Source organism: Microtus pennsylvanicus, chromosome 7, assembly GCF_037038515.1.
Source record: "Microtus pennsylvanicus isolate mMicPen1 chromosome 7, mMicPen1.hap1, whole genome shotgun sequence".
Taxonomy (NCBI): domain Eukaryota; kingdom Metazoa; phylum Chordata; class Mammalia; order Rodentia; family Cricetidae; genus Microtus; species Microtus pennsylvanicus.
The window spans coordinates 9792665-9819838 of record NC_134585.1 but is presented as its reverse complement, the minus strand read 5'-3'; the positions used below and the strand labels follow the sequence as shown (position 1 = coordinate 9819838).

At 46.8% G+C, this 27174-nt stretch overlaps 1 protein-coding gene across 8 annotated transcripts in view; it reads right to left on the bottom strand.

Moving 5' to 3' along the window:
* Pcbp3 (poly(rC) binding protein 3) overlaps window positions 1–11229 on the bottom strand; it is a 181756-nt gene extending 170527 nt beyond the window's left edge. For all 8 annotated transcript variants that reach the window (XM_075979881.1, XM_075979885.1, XM_075979883.1 and 5 more), the window contains exon 1: window positions 11041–11229. The gene's annotated coding sequence lies outside the window, so the exon portion shown is untranslated. The remainder of the gene's footprint in view (window positions 1–11040) is intronic.
* Between the last annotated feature and the right edge of the window lie 15945 nt (window positions 11230–27174).

The window sequence follows — 27174 nt, the reverse complement described above, 5'->3', positions numbered from 1 at the left end:
GCAGTAAGAGGACAAAGACTCCAGTTTTAGAGTGGGTGACAGGAGTTGAGCAGAGTCTCTGGGTCGGGGTAGACATTAGAGCGAACAGTTCCCAGTGTGTCTGCTGCAAGCGCGAGAGTAAGAGCTGCTTTCTAGTAGGACTCTGACCTTGAAGAATCATTATGGAAAGCAGTAAAGAATCTTTGTGGAAAGCACTGATTGCTTTCCGTGATGTGTAGAATTATTTTTCTGAATGGGGATTACAGCCTTGGCATGACCTTGGTCACAGCCGCCTCTGGCACACCTGAGGCTCTTGGATTACCGAGCATTACAAGGATACACAGTAAAGGACTGACGTCATGAGGGCATGAGATGCTTGCCTTGGAGAGACATACAAATTAAATTGGGGACTTTGGTATGAGAAAATACCCAAAAAACAACTTTGTATAAAAATTAATAAATATGCCTTTGTACAGCTGTTCAGGGTTCAGTTCATCATGAGTTGACTTGCCTGCTGCCACACAGGCCTTAACATTTCATCTCGGAGTGACCTCTTTCTTCGACTGACCCACACAACACAGAGCACCCCAACAGGTAAAGCATTGGACAGCCAGTTCTCCAGAGAAAATATACAAATGGTTAAAAAGTACACGGAAGGGTATTCACTACCATTAGTCATCATAGAATGCTAATTCATGCCAATAAGTAAGATACCGCGCCTCCTACCCTCTCAGATATTATGATTTAAAAAAACTGGAAAATAAAAAAGGTTCAAGTGGCTATGGAGAACCTGGAACCTCATACACTGCTGATGGGGATGTAAAATGGTGTAGAATTTCTGAAAAACACTTTAGAAGCTCCATCAAAAACAACTAAACAAAGATCTGACCCAGAAACCTTACTCCTAGATGTTAATCCAAAAAACTAAGAAAAAAAACGTGTACATGGTCAGTCATAATAGACTCATAAGTCTCAGAATATAAAAAAAACAAAAGCAGAAAATAATCCAAATGTCCACCTAGGGGTAACTGGACACATAAAATACCTTGGCTATAAACCAAGGAATGAAACACTACGACACACTACAGCATGAAAGAAGTTTTAAAATACTGCACTAAATAAAAAAAATGGGCGCACAAGGCCACATGTCATACGATTCCATTCAGGCAAAATGTCTCTAGTAGTCACATCTTTTGAGACATAAAATAAGCTAAAAGGAGCCAATGATGGGAGGGAAAAAGAACAAGAAGTTACTATTAACGTGCGAGAAGTTTGGGGGGGTTGTTGTTGTTGTTGTTGTTTGAGACAGGGTTTCTCTGTGCAGCCCTGGCTGTCCGGTAGACCCGGCTGGCTCTGCCTCTGGAGTGCTACATTAAAGGTCTTTGCCACCACACCCAGTTTTCCTAGAGATGATGAAAAGATTCCAGAATTATGGAGTGATGATGGTTGAATACAGTATATAAATACGCCAAAGCTACAGAACTGTAAAAGTTAAAAGGATGAATTCTGTCGGTTATACCAAAAACGTTTTGATTAACTGGAAAACAGTGAAATAAAAATATTTTTAGGGAAAATCTAAAGTAGTAAACAGCAGCTGAGCTGAACTGAGAGCATCTACAGAAGACTCCACACAGAGGAACAGACCTAGAAGGAAGTAAGACACCAGAGGACAGGGAAGAGCAAGGCGACACCAAGGTGAAACAAAGCTTTAGGGAGAGCTGGGCGGTGGTAGCACACACCTTTAATCCCAGCACTTTAAGCCCAGGAGGCAGAGGCAGGGGGATCTCTGAGTTCTAGGCCAGCATGGTCTACAAGAGCTAGTTCCAGGACAGGCTCCAAAGCTACAGAGAAACCCTGTCTCGAAATAAAATTAAAACAAAAAAAAGTTTAAACGAGGTAAAGGGGTAAAGGGTGTCACGTTATCTGGAGGCCTGTAACACACTATCTGACCATGATAACTACGAAAAGGAAGAAAACTAGAACAGAGCTCCCAGTATATGGGAGAGGCGGGGGAAAACCAAATGATGTTTTTCAAAATCACAATATCAATTCTAAATGGGAGAAAAATCAACACTGAAAATGTAAGATAAATACACAGGACTATGAAATTAAATTCAAATATATCAGTAATTACATTTAACGTAAATAAACTGAATGTTCCAAGAAAAAGACAAAAATTGTCAAATTAGATGAAAAAAAAAATCTAACCAACTCCTTCTTCCCTCCCCCACTCTTTCTCTTTCTCTCTCTGCCTTTGTAAGTATTTTCTAAGCTTTACACAATAGAGAGAACTTCTCCAAAATTAAAAAAATATATATTTACAAAGACAGGAAGTGATGAAAATGGACAGCTTTTTCCCAAATATTAAGGGAGTGTCTCATATACACACATCTATAAATAGAATCTATATTGTACTTTAATGAATAATTTAAAAGTACTTTGCAAACAGGGTTAAGAAAACAGGAACCTAAATGCTCAAAAATCAATGCTTTTCTCCTATTCCAACCTGGCACGTTATAGGAACAGACATTTAAATTAGACGGTATTGTTTGGAAATGTTGCAAGCTAGATAGAAAGGTATCAAAAGGTTTAAAAAACTTTGGCCTCAATACATGATAATTCTGTATAGAATATTTACCAAAGCCTAAATACTGCAGAAAGTAAATTAAATTTTCAGTTATAAGAAAGTTGTTCAATAAACTGGAATATCTACTGGAATAGCATGTAGCCATTTATAACCATATTTTAGAAGGTTACCCATGATAGGGTAGAAGTTATGATTTAGAAGAAAATTTACTCATTTGTTTGTTTGTTTTTTTGGAGTGGCAGAAAGAACACATGATCTCACAAATGCTAAACATACATTATACCACTAAAGCTACAATCCCAGGCCTAAAGGGAAAAAATTATCCATGGACTAGTTATGGAATGAATCACAACTACTTTAAGAATGCCTGGCATATCATACACCACAGAGAGGGAGAAAGGGAGAGGGTGAAAAGTGTTGGGTATCTTTTGATGATTATCTACTTTTCTTCTTGTTTAGTTTTTCTGTACAAAGCATCCGTATTACTTTATAGGTAGGAAAATGTTTCTTAAATATAAACTACCTCAAACAGATGGACTCCAGCAACCCAAATGTATTTGTAGTGGGTCTAACTAGGGGCGGGTGCCAGCAGACGTCTGCACATTCGTTTTCTATAGCAGTATAGGCTGTGACAAACTTAGAAGCTCAAACAATATACCCGTATCATCTCACCACCTTTGTGAGTCACAAGCCTATGCAGGCTTAACTGATCCTCATGTAGGGACTCGCAAGGTTGCTGGTCAGGCTGCTCTCCCATCTGAAGATGGAACCCACGTGTGTGCTGGGCTGGGGGTCTGTTTAAGTAATTAACAGTTTTTGTTTCCCTGAACTAAGTATTCCCTGCTTCTGACTATTGGTTCTGAGTCCACCAGGAGGTGGAGGAGGCTCTAATGCATCCCTAGCTTTCCTACCTACTTCATCAAGTCAAAAAAAAAAAAAGAGCCTACAAATCAAATCCCCCAAAAGATAGTATTCTATAATACAACACGAAAGGGACACTGTCACCTTGGCCATATTCTGTGGTCTAGAAGAAAGTCACAGGCTCTACCCACATTCACCAAAAGGGATTTTTTTTTCCTTTTGGGGATGAGTGGCCCACCTTAACTACATCCAGCTTTTTGTAAAGAGCTCAGGCAAAGGAGGGAAGTATGTGCTTGCATCTGAAGCTCTCCACTGAAGCTGACCACAAAGAAAAGAGCCCTGCTCTGTGCATTGCAAAGGCAAGACAGTGCTGTAAGAGGAAACGCGAGAGCTCACTAAGGGTCAGAGTAAACACAGAGAATACCAACAACAAGTCCAGAAGGGGTACTCACCTTGAAAGAAGATTAAGATATAGATATAGGGAAAGAGAAAGGGGCACTCTCTCTATAGAAATGCAGCATGCCCAGGACAAGTTTTAGAAAGAGAATGGTGTTCCCTGAAGGTCCAAATGTAAACCCTGGGTTTAGTCCCCAGGTAATGGTACCAGGAGGTGATGTGGTGGTGAGCCCACACAGTGCATTGTGAGACCAGGGTTTCTGGTTCTCAATTGGAAAACATGGCATTGGCTTGATGTGGCAAATGCTAACACCATTATATACTTACCTATCACAGGCCCAAACCCAAGGGATTTCTTGGGATTAAACCTCCAAAATCATGAATCAAAGTAAATCTCTCTCTGCTGCATACGGAGTTATCACACTCGGCATAAAGATGCCAAGCTGACTGACTCATGAGGTTGTGCATAAAACCACAAATCACAGAGGAGGTTCAGCTTCACATTCATTGGTCTCTTATAACCAAAAATCTGAGAGACCTAATACCTTGAGAGCAACACATTAAGGGTTTGGGTGCCCTCCACAATACCAACATCCTTTAGTCTTTTCAGCATGGTGAATATTGCTAATATTTCCCAGGGTTCAGACTTCCTAAACTTGACGTGAACTATTCCACTCACTAGCAGCCCTTCCAGTTGACTGTCCAGCCAAAAGTTCCAGGTTCTCCAAGGAACAGACCTAGAGCATCCAAGGAACTTTGACACAGGTGTGCGGATGCACGTCTACCCAGCATGTGGGAGGCTGAGGCAGAGAGAGTATAAGTTTAAGTTCAACCTCAACTACATAGCAAGACATCAAAGAAAGGTAATTTTATCAACTCCTGAAGTATAAAGTATGTTCCCCTTCAAAAACTCTTCCAGAGAGGGCGAAGCACCAGCCACCCTGACACTAAACCTGAAGTGGGCAATGCAGGAGAAGCTCATCACTGGCCAGTACCCCCTCTGAACATGTGTGATGACCCTAAATGAAATATTAGTATGACTTCAATAATACGGTTTAGTGTGGTACATCAGGACAAAGAAAGTGTATCCTAGGAAAATTAACAATAACTTCAAAGTTATTTCAATGTAAGTGTAACAAAGAAAAACCACAAAATTATCTAAATAAGTATATTTAAAACATTTAATAAAATGTATTTCTTGTTTCTGGCACAGGGTCTCATTGTGTAGTCCAGGTTGGTCTCAAACTCCTTCTTGTCTCAGTCTCCTGAGGATTAGGATTACACGCATCTGTCATGATGCTGAGTTGACTTTTTTAAAAAAAAGTTTTCACTGAACTTTTAGTAGATGAGACAATCCATAACCTAATAAAAGGAATCTACTAAAATACAAAAGCAAAGTTCATAACTAAAGCTCTAACAGGATTATTCTCAAAGTGAAAATCAATACAAGGATAATCTTACCCAATTTCTAGGAGCTTCGCCTAGTATTCCATATAAAGTAAATAAAACAAAAAATAAACTATTTAAGGACTATAAAGAAAGAGATTATCATTATGTTGAAACATGCCACACACACGCACAAAAAAAAAAAAGATTATGCATAGTGGTGCACGCCTTTCATCCCAGCACTCAGAGGGAGAGGCAGATGGATCTCTGAGTTCAAGACCAGTCTGGTCTACAGAGTGAGTTCCAGGACAGCCAGGGCCACACAGAGAAATCCTGTCTTAAGCAAAAACAAAAAGAAAAACAAACCAGAAATTCACCCACACCATGTGAGAAACTCAGCATTTCAAAAGCAGCATTGCAGATCACTACTGGGGATGGGTGGTAATAAATGGTAATAGCACTATTAGTTAGGCATTTGAAATAAAATTCTAAAAGCAAATCTCTATCTCACAATCCATACAAAATGAATTCCAAGTAAAATATAAAAGCCAAATATTTCAACATTTTAAAAGACTGTCTTATGGTCTTGAAGTTACACAGATTTCTCACATAAGAGCCAATAACTACAAGTCGTAAAGAAAAGATTGATGAATTCGACTACATTAGAATTAAATATCTATTCATCAAATCAATATCTTTTTAAAGAATAAGGAATGGGACAAAAGTAGAATCAAAAATATTATAAAAGAACTTCAGGAAAGGTACAAGAAGGACATAAACCAGACATAAGTAGATGAGCAAGGTAAGATAACAACTGATAGGAAAGACAATCCATGCAGTTGAAGATGGAGGAGGGGTAGTAAAGGTCCTCAGACTCACTGGTCATCAAGGAAATGCAAATTAGAACAGTAAGATATTGCCTACCTACCTGATTGGCAACAAAATATCTAAAGATTGAAGAATTCCCGTGGCTGGGAACCAAGTTTTTGAAAGTAACTGACAACAGGGAGGCTGTGAGCCCCAGTCTGTGTGGTGTTCACAGGCACGCTCCCCGGGGCCCAGAGCAGAGCAAAGGAGAGCCAGCGGAGCATGAAGACCAGCAGAACAGAGGCTGGGTGAGCTGCTAGGGGGAGAAAGAAAGAGAAATTCGGGTCAGATACGGCAGCGGCAGATACTCGTCTTGTCTGGGAATGCATCGAAATCTTGTTTACTTGGAACAAACTCCCAAACAGTAGGGATCACCTTATCTTCTAGGGCCAACCTGACTATGTGACTTCCCCGAAACATGTCAGTTAAGAAGGCTGAAAGCCGAGACCCAAGCTGCATTGGTTTCCTAATGCTGCTACCATGGATTCCCACAAACGTATTAGCTTAAAAAAAATATCACCCTTTGCTACCCAACAGTTAGAGGTCAGCAGACAAATATGGGTCCCACTGGGCTAAAATTAGGGGCCAAGATCCTTTCTGAGACCCTTTTCTTGCCCTTTTCATAGGCTGCTAAACCCTTGGCATGTCCTGTTTTGTCGTCAAAGCTAGCGCTGGCGTCTAAAACCCTCGCCTCCCGTCACTCTCACACTGGCTCTTCTGCCCTCCTCTTCCATCTTTAAGGAGGCTTGTGATCATTGTGAGCCTGTCCGGACAACCCAGCATCACCTCCCTATTTTGAAACCAAATGATGATCAACCTTTTTCTATCTGTGATCCTAATTCTCCTGCCAAGCACCATAACATATCACAGGCTCTGGGGATGAGGGCACAGTTTCAGGAAGCCATCCCATCATTCTACACACCACGCAACCCCTCTCCAACTCACCCCCTACATCCCACCAGAATCCCAACTCCTTGGTAATACCCATACACATGTCCTCCCGCTTCCGTATCAACACTCTGTTTTCCAATTACACTGACCTTCTCACCTTTTTCTAATCCATCTGTGCCAGACTTACGACTCGTCCTTTAGGGCTTACCCCAAAGGCTGCTTCCTCCCTGATGCTTTCTGATGCTCCCAGCTCATCATCCCGCAGCACACTCAGCGGGCTATGCATCCCAACCGCATCACGGTGTAGGCACTTGCAGCCATCTGTTTACATGCTCTTCCTCGGGCCAAATGGTGAACACTTCTAGGACAAGAACTCTGTTTCCCTCCCCCAAGGGACTCCCACATCACAGCACAGGATTCAGCAAGAAATGGGTCCTTGTTTTAAGTATATCACAGTACTCCTGGAACCCGGATGAAAAAGGAGGGGGCATCCCTGAAGTTTCCGCCACAAAAGAAATGCCGTAAGAAACGTAGGCCAGACCTCTAGTTCAGGTTCTTATTCCACTAACAGAACTATCCACTCAGCTTGATGTACAACTTCCTGCCATGTGAAGGAACTTATGCAAGTGACACATACCATTTTTTATTGCTAACCTATGGAACAACTCTAAAGTAACCAACAAAATTACCCACAAGAGAAATAAAGACTTTATTGTTTACATTCCTCAAAATTATACACATAAAAGTAGACACTGCTTCAACATAAAATGAATGCCTGACAATCACCTTCCCTGGAAAGAGGCTAAGAAGTGTGAGGGTGTACCAAGTGGCCCTGTTTAGGGACAAGCTGCCCTGCAAGCAGACACCTGTACACACTGCAATAAGGGTTCTTTTCGTTTGATGGTAGTTATTAAGAAAACAGACACTTGTTTAATTTCAGTGCTCATTACTTGATGTCCACAGCCATAAAACTCCCCACCGGGAGAGAAAAAGAAAAGTAACTATATTTTTCAAAGAAGAAATTAATTTGTTTTAAAGGCATCTCTCATCCAAGTTCAACAAAGCTAGCCTGTCCATTTTTATCTTTAGTAATATGAATCCCGAAATTATTTCTAACATAATTCCCAATCCCACTCTCACTGAAATGAAAGTTTGAAGGAAAGCCGAGGCAGTGAAGGAAAAATACTGATTCAGTACCATGGACAGTGGACCCGCAACTTGCCAGTCACAGGCTCAGAGCTGCCCCAAGATTTCACCATTTCAGCAAAGGCCTAGGGGGAGACAATTTCAACATGTGAGCAGGTTGTTTTTATTATATTCCAAAACACCACCCTCCTCCACTAAGGGGAAATACAACATACATCTATACCAATCTGCTCCACTTATCTCCTGCACAATAAAGCCCTGAGGTTTCTGTGCAAACAGAAATGTCTTTGCCCCTGACACATCAGTACAGTGCCAAATCTCACTAAAACTTACACAGAATCCACCTTCAACTGTCGGGACTGTTTCAAGGACCTCATGGGGCTTTTACAATTTACACATGCAGCATGCTCTCTGGTATCCAACAAGACCAAAAGGACAGCCTCTTCAAGACAGCTAACAAGGTCTGGCACGGTGACACACGCCTAAGCTCATCGTTTGGAACGCTGATACAGGGAGATCTCAAGTTTCAGACATGTCTAACCTGTGTCCCAGAAGCCACATGAGACCAAGAATAGCCAAGAATGTAGGTACATGAATGTAGCTAACACAATATCATAAACTTAAAAACATTATAATATTTTCAGCGATTATTTTGTAACTCAGTTTTGCATGCAAACTTTGTAGATGATAATATTGTCTCACAGTGACATGCTTGGAACTGGACTGCAGAACAAGATCCTGACTAAAAAAATGACAAGATGTAATCATGTCTTGTATATTGTATGTTGCGTGCCTTTTTCTTATAAAAAGTTGTAGAAAAATCATAAATCTGTGTGAATTTTCTTCTACCTACAAATGAGCATCACGGTGGCAACACCAGCTCTGAATTCCAGATACAGTGTCCAATCTTCTCAGCTATAAAGACCCTATTTCTAACAAATTCATTTTACTATGTGTGAGAGTGCCCATGCATGTGCAAACATGCATGCCACAGAGTTCCTGCAACGGTCAGAGGACAACTCCTTCCACCACGGTTTCCAGGGACTGAACTCAGATCATCTGGCTTGCAAGGCCCATTCTAAGCCACCCCACCAGCCTGGAAACGTTTTTTCCAAAACTTTATAATATTAAGGTCTAACTATGTGCATGCAGTGATACGAACTCCAAAGCAGGTGCGCTGCGTTAACAATGGCACCTACACACAGGTGAAAGCAGCGTGGCTGGAAACGGAAGGCCTCAGGTGAACAACATCTGAACTCCCAGCTAGAAGCCCCAGCTTGCTACAGCATCCACATCTCGAGCCATCGTGCAGAGCTGCTCCAGCCATCTCCAGCGACCACTACTCTGTACACACAAAATGGGCATCTCGGATGTTAGATAATAAACTGCCCTTGTTGTGGGGACTAAGGGTCAGTTCTCCAGATAGACACACCCTGCGGTTCCTCTGGAACCCAAATCACAATTCAATCCAAAGAAGAGAAATGGGGCACAAGTTTGCCTCAGAAAACTAAGTTTCGGGAAGGCTGTGTCACAGAAATGTGTTGAGAGGGAGAGTTGGCATGCCAGCTCTTCAGCCTGGCCTCCAAGGCCCCGGCACCCAGGATTCCTTTTGGTGCAGCACCCACTAAAAAGCCTCCTCAACCATTGGCTCACATACAAAGCTAATGAGACTTGAAGGCCCATGGTGCCGAAAAGAAAAGTAGAAGGAAAATCACCATTCCTGGGACCCAACTTCATTAACTCACGAATTTCCTATACAAACAATATAGTGCAGAGTAAGGAAGGAAGCTAGACAGCTAAACCCTTTCAAATTAAACAAAACTCTTAGGGGAACAATAAGAAACAGGTCTAAGCACACCTCTTTCCCAAAAAAGAAAATTCAGTAATCAAAAAGAGGAACCAGCTTCTATCTGGTCTACCTGTTCTGGCTCTAATGGATGGCGCAGAAAACAGAAGGAGAGCCAAGAGAAAAGAGAGAGAGAGAAAGGAGACCGCAGTGGAGGGGAGAGGAGAAGAGGCCGCGCCCCACCCTCGCCCCACATCTATCCTCTGAGTTTCCTTTTTTTCCCCTGTTCATCTCAATCACAAGACACCCGTCCAAGCCTTGCAAGTCCCAGTGAGCTCGCAGCTATTGTAAGCTGACCCAAAAGCCTGCTGAGTTATGTGCCCACTGACAACTTCTGAATTTGGGGAGGCAGTGGGGAGGCCTGCGTTCTCCTGAGTGGCTCCCTGACATGGGCAAGGGCCAGTTACCATCAGACTTTCACAAGGACCCTGGGCCTTGACTGAACCCTCTGGCACGACCATGCAGGGCTGGAGACTGAGCCCATCGCTGGAAACTTCCCTCTAGGACCCTTCTTTGGCCCCAGCTCCACGCCCAAGGGCCACCAGAAACCACTCTACTCAATCAATCTCAATCTCTCTCTCTCTCCCTCTCCCCTCCCCTCTTTTTCTCTGCCTGGGAACCTCATCCCCTTGCTTTGCTTGGTACCCTCTCCTCAAGCCTGGAATCCCCTCCCTTAAGCCTGGAACCCCACACTCAGCCCTAGAACCTCAGCCTTTAGCCGGGGAGATTCCCTGCCCTCAGTCCTAAGATCCCCACCCTCAACCTAGGACTTCCGTCTCAGCCTGGGACCCTCGCCCTCTGTCTGGTACCCCTATCCTCTCTCCTGGGACCTCCGCCCTTAGCCTGGGACCCTCGCCTCAACCTGGGGTTCCGGCCCTAGCCCTGACATCGCCAACTCCAACCCACCGCCAGGATCCCCAACACCCCAGCTCGGATGAAGTTTTGTGACCGCGAACTGTCCAGTCCTCCAGCCTTTCGCGGGGTCTCAGTTGACCTGGGACGCAGCGTGAGAGCTAACCACCCCCCCACACACCCGCGCTGGACTCCCCCCCTCCACTTCAACCGGCCGCCACTCACTCACCTGCCCCGCCACGGACAGCGAGGCCGCGGGCCAGGCGGAGCCGACGCTGCCGATCGGGTGGGGCAGAGGAGGCAGAGGAGGCAGACTCGGCGCGACGCGAAGCCCGAGGCGACCAAGCGGCGGCCGCGGCGTCTCCTAGCTCAGGCGACGGTAAGCAGCGCCTCGAGCACTGGCCCGAGCACTGCGCGCGGCGAGGACCCGCCCTCTCCGCTCAGCCAACCACTCCCGCGCAGCCCGCCGGCTCTGGCCCCGCCCCCGCCCAAGGGCAGGGCCTGAGAAAGCGGGCGCCGGGATCCTATGGAACGGCAGGACGGTGACCAGCACGGCCAATCCGAGCGCGGGAAGCTCTCCGGCTAGAAGCCGTTTAGCGTCGAAGGGCGGTTAGGGTTGGGCGGAGCCCCACGCTGGGGCTGGAAGGAGGCGGGGCCTTTGGGTAGGCTAAGTCAACTGGTGGGGGCGGGGGCAGCATGAGGGCGGGGCTGGGGCGGGGCCTCCAGAGGGCTAGCGGGATGGGAGTGCTACGTGGATGTGAGATGGCTGCGCGGCCTGCCTCTCTGGTGCGATTGCCTGCAGGTGCCCGCGTGTGTTTCGCACACGCGGCTAGCGGGAGACTGAAGACACCCAGTCTCGCGCTCTGGTATTCTGGGGCGGTCAGTTGGACCCACGGCCCTTAGCGATCATGAGGGCCTGATCCGTTGACCAGCAGCCCTTCGTGGGTTGCCCCTCTTGACGCGAGCCTTTACTAACCCACGCAACCCAGACTGCAGAACTTGCATCCAGGTACTCTCATCTGCTGGGCCTGCACACCTATCCACAAATGACTCAAGGCTGAAGGCCGGCGGAAGAACTGGCTGTGGCAGTTATTGGACAACATGTCAATTAATTATTATTATTACTATTGTTATTGTTATTATTAATATATTTTGTGCTCCTTTCTAGAGAGGTGTCTTGCTGTTTTGTTTCTATTAACTATGGTTTTCATCACACTAAATAAACTTTCATCTGATTGCACCCTATCAGCTTAGACTTAATCCTTTCTGCACAACATGAAGGGAAGGAACCAAGCCATATTTTCATCCCATCAATGGAACAAGCTGAGAGTACTGGGACCCTGCCTTCCACCAGTGCCTAGACATCCAGGTTTCCTAAGGTCTTTCTTCAGCAGCCTGGACCAATCAGAGAAGGGACCAAGTTTGGCCTTTCACGGGTTGGGAGAGTGATCCAATTCTCCTATTTCCCACCAGACATGCAGGAAGCATCTCTGGGAAATGTGATGACTTCTTTGTTGTTAGATGCACAGGTGGGTGAGAAGAGAAGCAGGTGACAGTGGGATTCTAGCAGAGATGACAAAACTCTCATCCTGCCCCGAAGCCTCAAGCCCACCAATAATTCACTTTGGTGGCAATGATGATATATTATACATACAAAAGGATTTATACATAGCTCTCAACTCTCCACCTGTTACAATTATGACCTCTTTGTAGAGTCAGGAAGACCTTTGTAGGGCTGGAGCCTGTCGCAGTAACCATGTGGCCTTTGGGAATTCCCAGAGCCATGTGGAGATGATGTTCTGGAATCCACTCTGAGGGATTCTGAACCCCACATCAGACATATACGGTAGTCATTTGGGGTACGTGGGTCAAGAAGCGGTGCATTCTTATTTGTCTTTAACTATCACCTGTGTGATTCAACCTTTTAGAAGAAAGGGCCTGGGTGTGGGCAAGAGGGGGGTGTGGAGAGCCCTACTCAGAGGCTAAGTCCAGTTGCAGCAAACCGTGACTTTTTCCAAAGAAGGGATTCAGGGCAGGGCTACGGGCTCCCACCTGGAGAAGCGAGTGACCATGTGGGCAAGCATTAGTGCACATTACTGTACATTAATCCTGTGCTTGGCAGAGGGAAGGGTACTCTGTGGTCGAGAAGAAGACAGAGGTTTGGAGGAGGATGCCTAGGGCAGCATGCTGGGAGTCACTGAGGCAAGGATCTCCTGGTGGGGTCTGGGGGATGAACACAAAGGCTTGAGGCCAGCCCACCAGCAGAACCCAGACCTGAGCAAGGGCTTCGACTAAGATCCAAAGCCTCCAGGAGCAGCGTGCGCAGGCCATCAGCTCCCTAGGCTCTGCACAGAGGCTCCGGAGGCTAGAACTGAAGCAAGCTCTGCCAAAGCAACCCACCCCCCCTTCTCCAGATTACAGGTTGCCAGCCTCCTACTCCGGCTCTCCAGGAGCCGGGGGCCTCAGCTGCCTACATCTCCTGGAAGACACACTTAGTCATTAGGAAACTAATGATAGTGTTTTCAAGGCAGCATGTTGGACCCTAACAACTTTCAATTATTTCCAGTTCCTGTCAACCCTGGGAAGAGAAAAAGCAGTTCAACTCAGGGTCCCACCCTTGACATGAAAGACAATCGAGTAAAGCTCTCAGTTCAGTTTCCCAGCAGATCTTTGAGAGCCAGGGCAGGCAGCCCCGCCCCTGGCTGTGGCAGCTGCTGACCCGTTGCCCTCCCCTCCACAGATCCTTACATCCCTCCAAAGGCAGCCTTCCCGTCTTCCATTAGCACCGCTAGTGCGCTGTCAGCGTGGTCCTTCCCTGGAGAAGTGCACCCGGGGGCTTGCGTTTATAAATAACTCCATGGTGTCTTGTTGGGGTGTGGAGAGTGGGGAGCGAAGGAACCTTGTAATTATCATCTGCTTACTGTGATGTCAGACCAAGCCCTAGGAAGTCTCTGCACACTTGGCCCTCCAGATTGTTGCACTCATCCCTGCCACCCGAGAGCTGGGAGGCCGCAGCTTCCAAAGGCTGGGACATCTGGAGAGGTGGGGGTGGTGGAGGCCCCTTTAGCTCTACCTTAGACGGCTCAAAGTGCCGGTAAAATAGTTACACATGGGAAGCAGTCACGAGGTAATTAATGTCAAATCCCCTGAGGCATGCAGGCCTTCCCCTCCCCCCTGCCCCCAGTGGAGCGCAGCCCAAACCCACACCACTTCTACAGCTGCAGCCCCTCTCCTTCAGGTGGGCAGAGAGCAGAGGGGCAGAGTATGGGGCAGGCCCCCGTGCCTCTGTTGACCTTCAGCTGGGCTCCACTTCCTTGCTGAGCCTTCCTGGAGCCAGGACCCACCTGACCATCAGAACGGCCCTTTGCACTAGGCAGGGAACAGGAGCATACACTTTCCCTAGTGGAAAACTGGAGAGGCTGTGCCCCTCTTGCTGCAGGCCATATCTCTAGCTGTTTCTACTGCTAACTCCTTCCATGCACCAGGACAGCTGCTGTGCTCCCTCAGGAAAAGCTGCCTGAGCTAAGCAGGTTGCTCTTAGGAAACTCTGGGAGCCAGGGTGGTGTAGGAAAAAGCAAAAGGCAAGAAGCCAGGGCTGCACTGAATACCCTCTGTTAGGGAACTGCAATCATCATCATCTTCCTCTTCAAGGCTGGTTCCTTCTAGACAGTAGAATCCTAACATAATAACTACATCTCACCTAGTGTACCTGGTTGATCTTGAAACTGATTGCTTCTGGGTGGGGCCATTAAAGGGCTCCTAACTTGCCTCATGGCCCTGTGTAAGAGGCAACGGTCACATGCGGCAGCCATATGCTGCCTCACTTGACAGGCTCCTGTCCTTTGTCACTAGGGACAGAGTGCTGCAGAGACAGCAAAGCTATGGACAGCCCCACTGAGGGTCCCCAACTGTGAGGGCAGAGCTGTGGACAGCAGCATGAATTGGCACCATATTTACCCAGAGACCTCTGGGAAAAGGGCAGCGGGCCTCCAGTTATCATATATATGCAGTCTTCTCTCACAGCTGATATAACTTGCAGCTCCAGCCTCCCTGCCTCCTAGACCTTCCCCCAGAACCATGTTCTGTGGGAGTCCAGGGTTTCGGCATCCTGAGAAGGCTATGGTCACCTTTCACCTGGGTACACCTCCCCGTAGTCCTTTGGCTCCCAATCCTCAAAGACCAGGGTAGCACAAGGACCAGAGACAGACGAGCCCTGTTTTGCTGCCTGTGGGTGGCTGTACAGTGGGTAATGTCAGCATTGATGGGTGTTTCTTCTACAGACAAGGAAAGCATCTCAGAGTCAGTAACCTGGGTTCAGCCAAGCAGGGAACCCTAAAAAGAGGGGGGGAAACTGGACATATGCAGGAGGATTGTGTGTACCAGCCCATTGGTGATGGCTGTGGGGTTTCCAACATCTGACTGTGGGAAAGGACCCGGGTCCTACAACCCACTGTCCCCAGTAGACTAGAGCTGATGTAGTTTTCCGGCTCTTAGTACTCTTATCAAAAGGCAAGTGAGTCAGCAGCCTGCTTTGAAGAAGGTACCTCTGAAACCGAGGCTTCTTCGCCCTGGAGCCTGCATTGCTGGAAATGGGGGGGGGGGGGGGAGACTCTAGCTACTTCTGTATCCTAAGAGCTTTGGGCCCCTCCCTACTTGCAGTCAAGCAGCTCCAGCTTCATCGCTTTTACAAGGTTTCTAATGTGTTTGTGTAAACAAAAAATACTGCATCTTTGTTCATGACACGTGGCAACAGAGCACTGGGGTCAGCCGGGTTTTATTTCAGGAAGACTTTCAGTGCAATGGCGGCCAACCACCCCTCCCCTTCTCTGTGCCTCTACTGGCGCCATTAAGACTAAAATTAGAACCACTCTTTGTTTTAGTCATGAGCCCCGTGGCACCCACCATCCTCCCTCCAAATCTCCGCTAGGTAATTAGAAAGATACTAGGAAGGAGATGCAATGCTTTCAGACTCCAGATCCTGGGGAGAGGCTGAGCAGACTGACGAGGGCAAGTGCCCTGACCTCGGTCTACCTGCCAACCATTAGGGTTTAGAATGGACTTTCACTTTCACCTGCTGCCTTTTAAAACTAGAGCCACCCTAAACTTCCATTGACATAATCGTCTCTGATATCCACAGAGGATTTAAGACTGTGGCACTATTTAGACAATTCCTGTAACAGAAGCTGGTAGGGAAGGCGTCCAACCCTTCCGAGACTTTACCAATTTTCTCGATAGAGTAAATAGATGTGCATTCTACTCCCTTGTAATTAAAGAGCTCTGGAAAATGTTTTAAGGTGAAAATTCAACAATGTGGATGATGGAAAATATGCCATTAAAGGGTAAGCTAAGAGCAGGGAGAACTCTCGACTTTGGAAGAAACACACGCTGGGAGCCTAGGGGCCTTCCCTCTCTCATGGAAGATTCTTTGAGTCCTTTTTCTCCCGACCACAGTTCCCACCACAGTGATCCTGGATCTGTCAAGTCCGTGTCTTTATAATCCTGGCTAGCCAATAGGAACTTGTTTGAAATCCATCAACAAGGCTGGCCAACAAAGCAAATCAACATGAGGTTTACAGGGTCCCACCCTGGCTCCCTTCCTGGATAGATGTCTCAAGGGTCCCTCGCTACATCTCAAGGACAGACTTTGAAGATCACACAGGTGACCAGAGTAAGTTCCCTCCTCCCTATCTGAGGTGGAGACCATGTGATGCCGCCACCCCTGGTCCCTCATACAGGCAGTGTCCCTGCTTATTACCCTTGTACTATGCCAACAAGACCCGGGCAGCACTAGACCTTAAGGACATGTCTGATAGTCTCTCTTGTCCACTCTGCTGTTGGTCCCTGCTCAGTTCCTAAAGGGACAAGTAGCAGAGGAGGAAGCATCTTCTCCATTTAGGCATTTCCAGGTCTCAGTGCCAGCAACTACTAAGAGCCTGGGATGCAGAGGCCCTCCTCCCAGAGGATGACTCCCTGGAGGAAAGTCCCACCAGGTGCTGATGCTAATAGCCCGCACCAGCACACGCACGCACACACATGTACATGCTCACACACGCGCGTGCACACACACACACACACACACACACACACACACACACAGAGCCCAGGACAGTCTGTATCCTCAAAGCAACTTCTACTCCTCTGAAACTCCAACCCTCTCTGCCTCGGCTGAAAGGTCCCAGAGAAAGCAGTGACACTAGCTCCTTTGCTATAAAGTAAGGGCACTGCCTCTCCCTGGGGCACTGAGCAGGCGCGAAGCATTGTTAAAACACTGTTAAAATCTATTAAGATTTGTAGTCATGGCGGCATGCACTTGGGAGGCAAAGCCAGGTGAACTCTGTGAGTTCAAGACCTGCTTGATCTACATAGCAAGTTCGTGGCCCGTCAAAGCTACATAGTGAGACCATGTCTGGGGGGAAGGGGAGAAGTCACTTTTAATATTTCTGTCATAAACACTCCTTCTGATGTTCCTTTTCCTGTAAATAAGCAAAGACAATGGAGATGGGCAATTTGACTCCAAAATTAGCAGCTACTGGCCTCTCCCTTATTCCCTTGAGCAAAGCAATGAGCGGTCTAAGAGCCAGTCAGACCACCCATAGCCCGATACCAGTCATCTTAAACTCTGCAGATGGCTTGGTGTAACTAGACAACAGTCACAGCTGACTGGCCCACAGCTGAAGGCATGAACTCCCCCAGGGCTGTCCGAAACAATGGATACCAAACTCTTTGCTATCACAGCCCCACATAATTCTGCAAGAATTTCTCCCTCAACAAATGGGAGAGCTTCCCTCTGATGGTCTGGCAGAGGGACTGCTGCACCTGCTAAAGGCCAGGCTGTGATTGGCCAAAACCAAAACAGCATCCATAACCATGACCGGGTCAAAAAGCAAGATGATGATTGGTTCAAACACAAACCTATGATTAGCACTGAGAGACAAGGTTGGATTTGGTCCAAAGCAAACAACTGTGATAGGTCCAAATATCCCAGTCTGTGTAAGAAGCAGGCTCCTCAAGTTCATTGAGTGAGCCCTAGGAAACATTTCCTAGGCTGCCCCCTTGACACCGCTGCTTAAGGCCCAAGAAAAAGCTTCCTCCAGTTCTTCTCCCTGTCTCCTCTCAGAAATGTGGCCTGAGCCGGGAATATAAAGAAGCAGAAGAGAACAGGGGAAACTCCAGAATAGCAGAGGCAGCAGTGATCAAGTCAACAAGCGAAGCTGCGGAAGGAGCAAGGCACCCAGTAGCTGGACAGCTGAAAGAGTATCGACTCCTGCCACACGCCCAGTTAACCCATCATTCGAATACAAGGGTTGAGGGAGTGTCACAGACCATCTCTGAAGAGACTCCTGAAAGGTGCAACCCAAGCAGGAGGAGCTGAGGCCCGGAGAAGGAGTTCCAGAAGCAGCCGTAAACGAGCTTTCTTAGTCAGATGTGATATACATACATGATCAAGGGTCTGTGCACAAGTGTGTAGACACATGGGGGCAGCAGAAGTTGACATCAGCTAACTTCGTCAATCCCGTATTGTCTCATTATTTTTTAACTAATTTATTGTGTATATAGGCATGATATATAGGGCGCCTGGGCCACAGTGTGCCTGTGGAAGTCCAAGGACAAGTTTGTGGGACCAGGCCTCTCCTTCCACCATTATGTTGGTTCTGAGGATCTAATTCAGATTGCCAGACTTGCACAGCCAATGCCTTTTCCCTTTGAACCATCTCACCAGCACTCCACCTTATTTCTTTCCTAATTTTTATTTTGCTTTTTTATGTGTAATGGGTTTTTAACCTACATCACAAGCAAGGCCAGAAGAGAGTCAAATTCCGTGGAGCTGGAGTTAAAGACAGGTGTGAGCTTCCATGTGGGTGCTGGGACTGGAACCTGGGACTCTTCCAAAAGAACAGCGGTGCTCTTAACCAATAGGACATCTCTCCAGTCACTCTCAACCTTACTTTTGCAACAGGTCTCTCACTGGACCTGGGTAGTCACCAATGTAGATAGGCTGGCTGGGTGGGTGACTGGCTGGCTGGGTGGATGGCTAGCTGGTTGGCTGGCTGGCTGCTGGCTTGCTGGCTGGCCACTGAGGTCCAGGGATCCTCTTATGTCCATTTCCCAAACAATGGGATCACAGGCATGTCATGACAAGATTTTTGCATAGGCACTGGGGATTTGAACTCAGGTCCTCACTCTTGCAGGTTTTACCATCATCACCCTAACCCCAACATTCCTCAAATTGGTTGCATTTGTCAGAGTTATGCAAAGCTGACACCAAACACAAAGGGTCGTGGATGGATTCCCTATATAAATCACTTCAGATTGTGTGCTATGAACGGCCAAGGGCAGCCAAGAAGGAAGCGACTGGTGCGGAGAATCTAAAAGGGAAGCAGAAGTGTGATCACCAAGGCTGGGCTGCAGGAGGAATCCCTGGGACTTTTCAGTGCACTTATCTTCAGCCTCTACCTGACAGCCCAATGATGCTAACTAACCGACTTCTGTAACTGGAGGTTTCTCTCCCATCCACCAGTTTCCGAATAACCACTCTGAGGCTTAATATTAATTACAAATTATTTGGCCTATTAGCTCAGGCTTATTATTAACTAGCTCTTACGACTTAAATTAACCCATTTCTATTATTCTATATTTTACCACAAGGCTCATGGCTTGTCACCTCATATCTTGCTTCTCCCGCTGCTGCTGGCGTCTCCCTGACTCTGCCTTCTTTCTCCCTCTATTTCTGTTTGGATTTCCTGCCTGGCTCTATTCCACCTGGTTACTGGCCAAATCAACTTCTTTATTAACCGATGATAATAAAGCATAGTCAAAGCATCCAGAGGGGCATCCCACACAAGACTTCTTTACTGTGGAGAAGTGAGCCGGTGTCCACTCTCTTAGGAGTATAGAGTATCCCTCCCTGCAGGTGATACAGATGTCCCCACTTCACATGCCAACCCTATCCTGTTGTGGAATATTATCTGAAGGTGTGTTACTTTTATTTATTCCACAGGACATTTGTTTAATGATGTAAAGATGTGTTGCTTTTGTTCATGCTGCATTTGTTTAACTCTGTGAAGCTGTGACTCTTCGCCTGTGGAAGACACCTGATAAAGAGCTGAACGGCCAATGGCGAGGCAGGAGCAAGGATAGGTGGGGCTGACAGGCTGTGTAGAACTAGGAGACACGAGGAAGGGGAGGAGGATGTCAGCAGCCACTCAGCCAGCCAGCCAGCCAGCCAGCCACCCAGCCACCCAGCCAGCCACCCAGCCAGCCAGCCACCCAGCCACCCAGCCACCCAGCCACCCAGCCAGCCACCCAGCCACCCAGCCAGCCACCCAGCCAGCCACCCAGCCACCCAGCCAGCCAGCCACCCACCCAGTCACCCACCCAGCCACCCAGCCACCCAGTCACCCACCCAGCCACCCAGCCAGCCAGCCACCCACCCAGTCACCCACCCAGCCACCCAGCCACCCAGCCACCCACCCAGCCACCCAGCCACCCAGTCACCCAGCCAGCCAGCCACCCAGCCAGCCAGCCACCCACCCACCCAGTCAGCCACCCAGCCACCCAGTCACCCAGCCAGCCAGCCACCCAGCCACCCAGCCAGCCAGCCAGCCACCCAGCCAGCCACCCAGCCAGCCAGCCACCCAGTCACCTAGCCAGCCAGCCACCCAGCCAGCCAGCCACCCAGCCAGCCACACAGCCAGCCACGGAGAAAGAGTGCAAGTAAGACTACAGAAGGAAGAAAAGGAAGAAGTCCAAAGGCAAAGGTGGTCAGGATAACTTAAGAAAAGTTGGCAAGAAACAAGCCAAGCTAAGGTCGGGCATTCATAACTAAAAGTAAGCCTTTGCATGTGATTTATTTGGGAGCTGAGTAGTGCTCCCTCAAAAGCCTAAAGAGAAAAGAGTAAAACATCACACAACACTGTCCTTTCCTAAGGGGATGACCTGCCGAGCCAAGTCTCTCTATCACTCCCTGGAAACAGCCACTGGCTGGGGGAGGAGACATCCCATCTTTGGATAGTATGCTAGCAAAGTTGGCAGGGAACTCTAGGACTGGGGTCTACAAAGAAACTTATGAGATCTTCGTAGAGATATTGGTTTGGCCCTACTGTCTTGAGATGTAAGGGAAAGACAGGGTGGCGACAGACGAGCCCTGAGAGGACTCCCATGAGCCCAGGAACAATTGTTAGATGATGAAAGTTAACTGTCCCTCACAAAGTGGACAGGCCACTTTAGAAGACTCTCACTACACAGGCACTTGAACATGGGTGCACACAGCCCCTGGACCGTAACACGCACTGAGGCTACCATTCTTCCTTACCACCAGAACTTTGGCGATCTTATAAAGAATGTGTCCCTTCTAGATAAAAATGAGGTTTTCAACAACCAGTGAAAAAGAATTGTCCTTTGGAGAAGTGAGAGACACGATGTTATTGTGAAAACAGACATCTAGAACTGGGTTTAAGGCCAAGTATCTTTGTTTCTAAAATCTATTAAACCTGTGTCCTATAACGAACAGTGGTCATGCGTGTTCATTTTAAGACAAGGGGACAGTTTTCTAATATGCCAAGATAAACAAGTAAACAAACCTCTTCCAGATGAAAGATGTCCGTGAGTTTTGTGTTAGTTTTTTAAAAAATGTGCCAACGGTGTACTTTCCAGTTAGCATGCTAGGACAGTGATGTTGGGGAAAATGGAAATTTACCAGCCGAATTTCACCAAAAGCCTTTGCATAATTGATGGACGGCCTGAGCAAAGAATACCGTGATTTTTGTAAGTACAGCCAGAAACACACTTTTTACATTTCAATTTGCATATTTTTCCAAGATTTTTTTTTTTTAGCTCTGACAGCCAGCTATTGAAGCAAGAGTCTCAGATGAGACCCTTGGAATCCCAGTTTCACAAGACACTAAACCGAGGTGTTTAAAATAATAGAGCATATTCATTCACACTAGCCTCCTAAAATAGTGCCATAATTACTCATTTTAAATTAGTAACTTTAAATTAGTAATTGTGTTAAATTGCATGCACAGTGCAGGGGTTTTTTTTTGTAGAATAGTAAAAGTTTTTTTAACTACTCATTTTATCTCAACCCTTTTGAGTTTGGGTATATTTTATACTGTGCTTAGTATTTCAAGTTAAATTAATCACATATATTTGAGGAAATAAATTCATGTGATAGGTTGACTAACCAAAAAAATTTAAAGAGCATCATACTAAAAAATTTAACTTGCATACATGTTTGTGCATTCTTGTGTGTGTGAGCGTGTGTGAGTGTAAGCATGAGTGTGTGAGAGTATAAGTGTGAGTATACGAGTGTGTGAATGTGTGTGAGTGTGTGAATGTGTGAGTGTGTGAATGTGTGAGTGTGTGAATGTGTGTGAGTGTGTGTGAGTGTGTGAATGTGTGTAAGTGTGAATGTGTGAGTGTGTGTGAATGTGTGAATGTGTGTGAGTGTGTGTGAGTGTGTGAATGTGTGTGAGTGTGTGAATGTGTATGAGTGTGAGTGTGTGAATGTGTGTGTGTGAATGTGTGTGAGTGTGTGAATGTGTATGTGTGTGAGTGTGTGAATGTGTGTGAGTGTGTGAATGTGTGTGAGTGTATGAGTGTGTGAATGTGTGTGAGTGTGTGAATGTGTGTGAGTGTGTGAATGTGTATGAGTGTATGAGTGTGTGAATGTGTGTGAGTATGTGAATGTGTGTGAGTGTATGAGTGTGTGAATGTGTGTGAATGTGTATGAGTGTGTGAATGTGTGAGTGTATGAATGTGTGAGAGTGTATGAGTGTGTGAATGTGTGTGAATGTGCGAATGTGTGAGTGTATGAATGTGTGTGAGTGTGTGAATGTGTGTGAGTGTATGAGTGTGTGAATGTGTGTGAGTGTATGAGTGTGTGAATGTGTGTGAGAGTGTGAGTGTATGACTGAGTACATGTGTGTGTGTGAAAGAGTGAGCATATGAGTGTGTGTGTGTGTGTGAGAGAGAGAGAGAGAGTATATGAGTGTGTGTGTGTGAGAGAGAGAGAGTGAGCATATGAGTGTGTGTGTGTGAGAGAGAGAGAGAGAGCATATGAGTGTGTGTGTGTGTGTGAGAGAGAGAGAGAGAGACAGAGAGAGACAGAGAGAGACAGAGAGCATATGAGTGTGTGTGTGTGTGTGTGTGTGAGAGAGAGAGAGAGAGAGAGAGAGAGAGAGAGAGAGAGAGAGAGAGAGAGAGAGACGGCGAGCATATGAGTGTGTGTGTGTCCTCATACATCCATGCATGCATTTTACTGGGGATTGAACTTAGAGTCTCATGCATGCTAGGCATGAACTCTAGCTAGCACCCATCCATACCCGTAGTGCTAAAAAAGATTTTATTTTTAATTTATTTATTTTATGTGTATTAATATCTTGCCGTGGCTGTCGGGTGCCCTGGGACTGAAATTATAGACAGTTGTGAGCTGCCATGTGGGTGCTAGGAATTGAACCCAGTCACTGAGTCATCTCTCCAGCCACAGAAAAAGGTTTCAAAAGTTAAAAAAAAAAAAACTACAGTCAACCAAAAGGGAAATTGGAGCCATCTAGAACAAGTTCAGCTGACTGGAGTTCTAGATGACGATATTTGTTTATTCTCTTGACAAGTCTGTGAAACAAACCCTCGCCTTGAACCCCTAAGTGTAAAACAGGAGTGAGAAAAGTCTGGAGAGTCAGATGAACATCCCTGAGTCACCAGCACTTGGCACATAGTAGCTGCCATATCTGTATGCTCTGCTCTTACCGGGGAACTGCTTGAATGCCCAAGAAAGAACCGCATCCACCTGCAATCGGCCCTTCACCCTAAGCGGTGGAGGTGACAAAAGGAAGCATAGAGGAGCTGGTGTAACAATTTATGTTATACAAATGCAGGGGCCACGTTTCTGCCATATATTCCTCCAAAGTTGCTAGTCGCTCTTGAAGACACAAGACTGAAACAGTTCCCCTGGACTCTCATGACTGGTCCCACTCAAAGCATGTCAAAGGTGACCAACCAGACCCTGAGTCAGACTAGAAAGGACAGTACTTGCCACTCTGTCTCTTCTGGGCTCTCTGGGGTCTGAACCACTGTGCAAAATACTAATCTGCACCGCCATGTTGGCAAGGCCTTGTGGAGGTAGAGCAGGCCGGTAAACAACATTCTTCCGCGGTTCCTGCCTCCAGGTTCCTACCTTGAGTTTTCATGCCTGGCTTCCCTCAGAGACAAAATGGAACCTAAAGGACTAAGATGAAATAAACCTTTCGTTTCCCAAGTTGTTTTTAGTCAGAGTGTTTTTTTTTTTTATCACAGCAACAAATAAATGACTCTAGAAAAGCCACCTTAATTTCTAAATGGAGGCGGCTAGGCTATGCCCTCTCCCTGCCTCTCACAAGGACCTTCTCTGGCTTCAAGGTAAGCTGGTGATTGCCAAGAGAGTTGTCCAGCACATGGCCATGAGGTAGGTATCGAGTTACATTTTACTTAAAAGCAAAAGCAGCAGCAGCAATGAAAGCGACACTATGTCCCTGCCCCTTTAACGCATGGGAAAAGCAGGAGAATCTTAATCAGCCCAAAGCTGGGACAGGTCCCCATAAGCCTGGGATTAGCCGCTCAGAACCATAGCAGCATGAATCCTGGGACGTCTGTGACCTCATTGCAGGACGGGCCTTCAAGTGGCTCAGTCACGAGAGCCTGAGAAGCCACCACCCTGTGTGTTACGAGTGATAACAGATGACACTCATCTCAGGACAAAACCGGAATTAAAAATGTTCAAGGGGAGAAAAATCTGTGGCTGAGTTTGATGGGGATGACGTGACTGATCCCTCCTGGGAGTTTGTGTCTCGGCATGAGTAGGGCTTTGGATTAAAGCCCTCAATCCTGGAAACAGAAAACACTGCCCTTCTTGCTGTCTGTCACTTGAAACCCAAGTATTTGGCTTAAGCTTATTTTTACCCCCTTTAAGCTGCCCGGCACATACTTTGTCCCAAGAGAGGTTTTACAAAGTGAAGATATTTATTTCCAAAGTCATGGAAAACTGGTACCCTTCCAAGTGACCTGCATGTGTGAGGAGCTAAAGCATGAAACACTCATAGGTAGCAGGCAGCGGATGACCCCAGGCCCAGATACCACCTGCTTCATGCCAATGCCTGATTTTCTATGAGGTGGGCCTTGAGACGATACACACCTTCCACTGCTGTGATAAGACACCGCAACGAAAGCAACTCGAAGAGGGAGGAGTTATTCCTCTGCACAGTCCAAGTACATAGTCCACCGTGGCAGAGTGGAAGAGACAAAGCTACAGGGGCTTGAGGCAGCTGGTCACATCTAGTGAATTAATGAATGCACACTATGGCTCAGCTCCCTTTCTCCTCTCATACAGTCTGGAATGGCAGCCAGGGAATGGCCCACCCACAGCTGGGTGGGTTTTCCCACCCCAGTTAACTCATTTAAGCCACACAGGCATGCCCAGAAACCTGTCTCCAAGGTGGCTGTAGCTTCTGTCAAATTGCCGGTTAATACTCAGCATCCAAAGGTCATACACAATATCCCTGGGTCAAGCCAAATGACTCAGTAGAGAAGGATCCCAGCCATAGGACTCCCCTATTGTGCTCCTCCTGGCAAGGGAAGGGTCCAGCTTGCTCCTTGCCTCTTGTTCTCATTTTAGTTCCATCTTCCACCCGCTATACCCCTCTTCGCTTTCTGACGGTGCTTGTTCATCATGGGAACAACATGTAGGAAAAGAACGGGAAGTGACTGCTTCACGAATGCCCCGGCAAGACCCCAGATAGATTGCTGCTACTGAAATGAGGGTGTGCCCAGACCTTGATATTGTGGGGTCCCAATTGCCTCTACAGGCAGGGCAGCTCTGTGCTTGAGACCCTGTTGCCCTCTGGTCTGCATATGGAACCTGCATGGGCAGACTACTTCCTCGGACAGAAGGATACTTACAGAAAAAAACTCTATCTGCTTGTCTACATCTGGGGGCCACACCCCCTCACACATGCTCAAGAGTGGACCTTTAGCCTCCCACCCCTTCAGAGGTGATCTCACACTAGCATCAAATGGTACCCAGGAGAAGGAAGGAAGACTCTCTCTGCTCCTGTTCAGTATACTTGGAGAAACTCACGGGAACGTGAACAACCCATTGCCTGCTCCAGAAGTGCTGTCATGTGGCCAGTCCCCAGAAGCATTGGTGTTTTAGCCGAGCTTGATAGCACTCACCTTTAATTGCAGTACCTGCGAGGCAGAGGCAGGTGGATCTCTGTAAGTTCGAGGGCAGGTCTACATAGTGAGTCCCATGACAGCCAAGGCTGCATTGAGAAACCCTGTCTACAAGAAAAAAAAGTGTCTCAAAGACTGGTGATATAAGTCTCCTGCTTCACCTTAATAGGTCTTGGGAAGTGAGACCTGTCAAGCTGAGGTAATTGAGAGTTACCACTGCATTTACAGCTTGATGCTCTCTGTGGGGCATAATGGTGGCTAATAACTAGCTCAGGATAGCTGTGGTATCACCTAGCCTGCACAGACAATGGATTTTCCTCATTATCCAAAGCAGCAGCTGCAGCCACTGTGAATAACTCCACCCCATCCTCCATGGCAATGTTTCTACACCTGCTTCTGACATCAGTGGGTCACACGGCAAGAAGCAGTGCTATATTCGTAAGTCCATCCGGAGGCTTCTTGCTTCTCTGGCTTCTTCTACCCCCAAATTGGCACAAAAACCTCTACAGCAAGACAGAAAGATGAAGAGAACTGGGGGAACTATCTCAATGGTCTTAAAACATTCAGCTAAGAGGGAACAGAAAGAAATAACGGGGGCCAACATGCGTGGAAAGGGCTGGAAAATCAACCAAATCCAAGCTGGGATCTCCTAAATGATTAATGAGATCAGCAGAGGAAGAAACAAGTAAAGGAAACGCAGTTATTACAGCTGTCAGCCCTGAGAGTTAAACATCCCTAATGGGTCTTTGGTCATCAGTTGCATACAAAGAAGTTTGGTGCCAGATGAAACAGACCCATTCGCTAAGACCACTGGCAGATACCCGAACCTTGAAAGTTCCTGTGTGTATTTTAGATGTAGAATCTTCGTGTCTAGCCTGATTGGTGGCTTAATAACTTGATAACTGTCACCTTTAAGGAAGAACAAATACCTTCTATGTGTGCGCAGCCAGAAAACGGATGGGACAAGCATGTTGCTCACCTGATGGCAAATCCCCAGGCCAGAGCTCCTCACAGAACTGGCATGGAAACCCCTCTGAGAGCCGCACACATAGTAAAGATGATACATCATCACCAAACACCAAAATAAAGGAGAAAAAAATATCATATGACCTATCAATAGATAGGGAAAGAAAACATTTAAAATTATCCATTCTGTTCG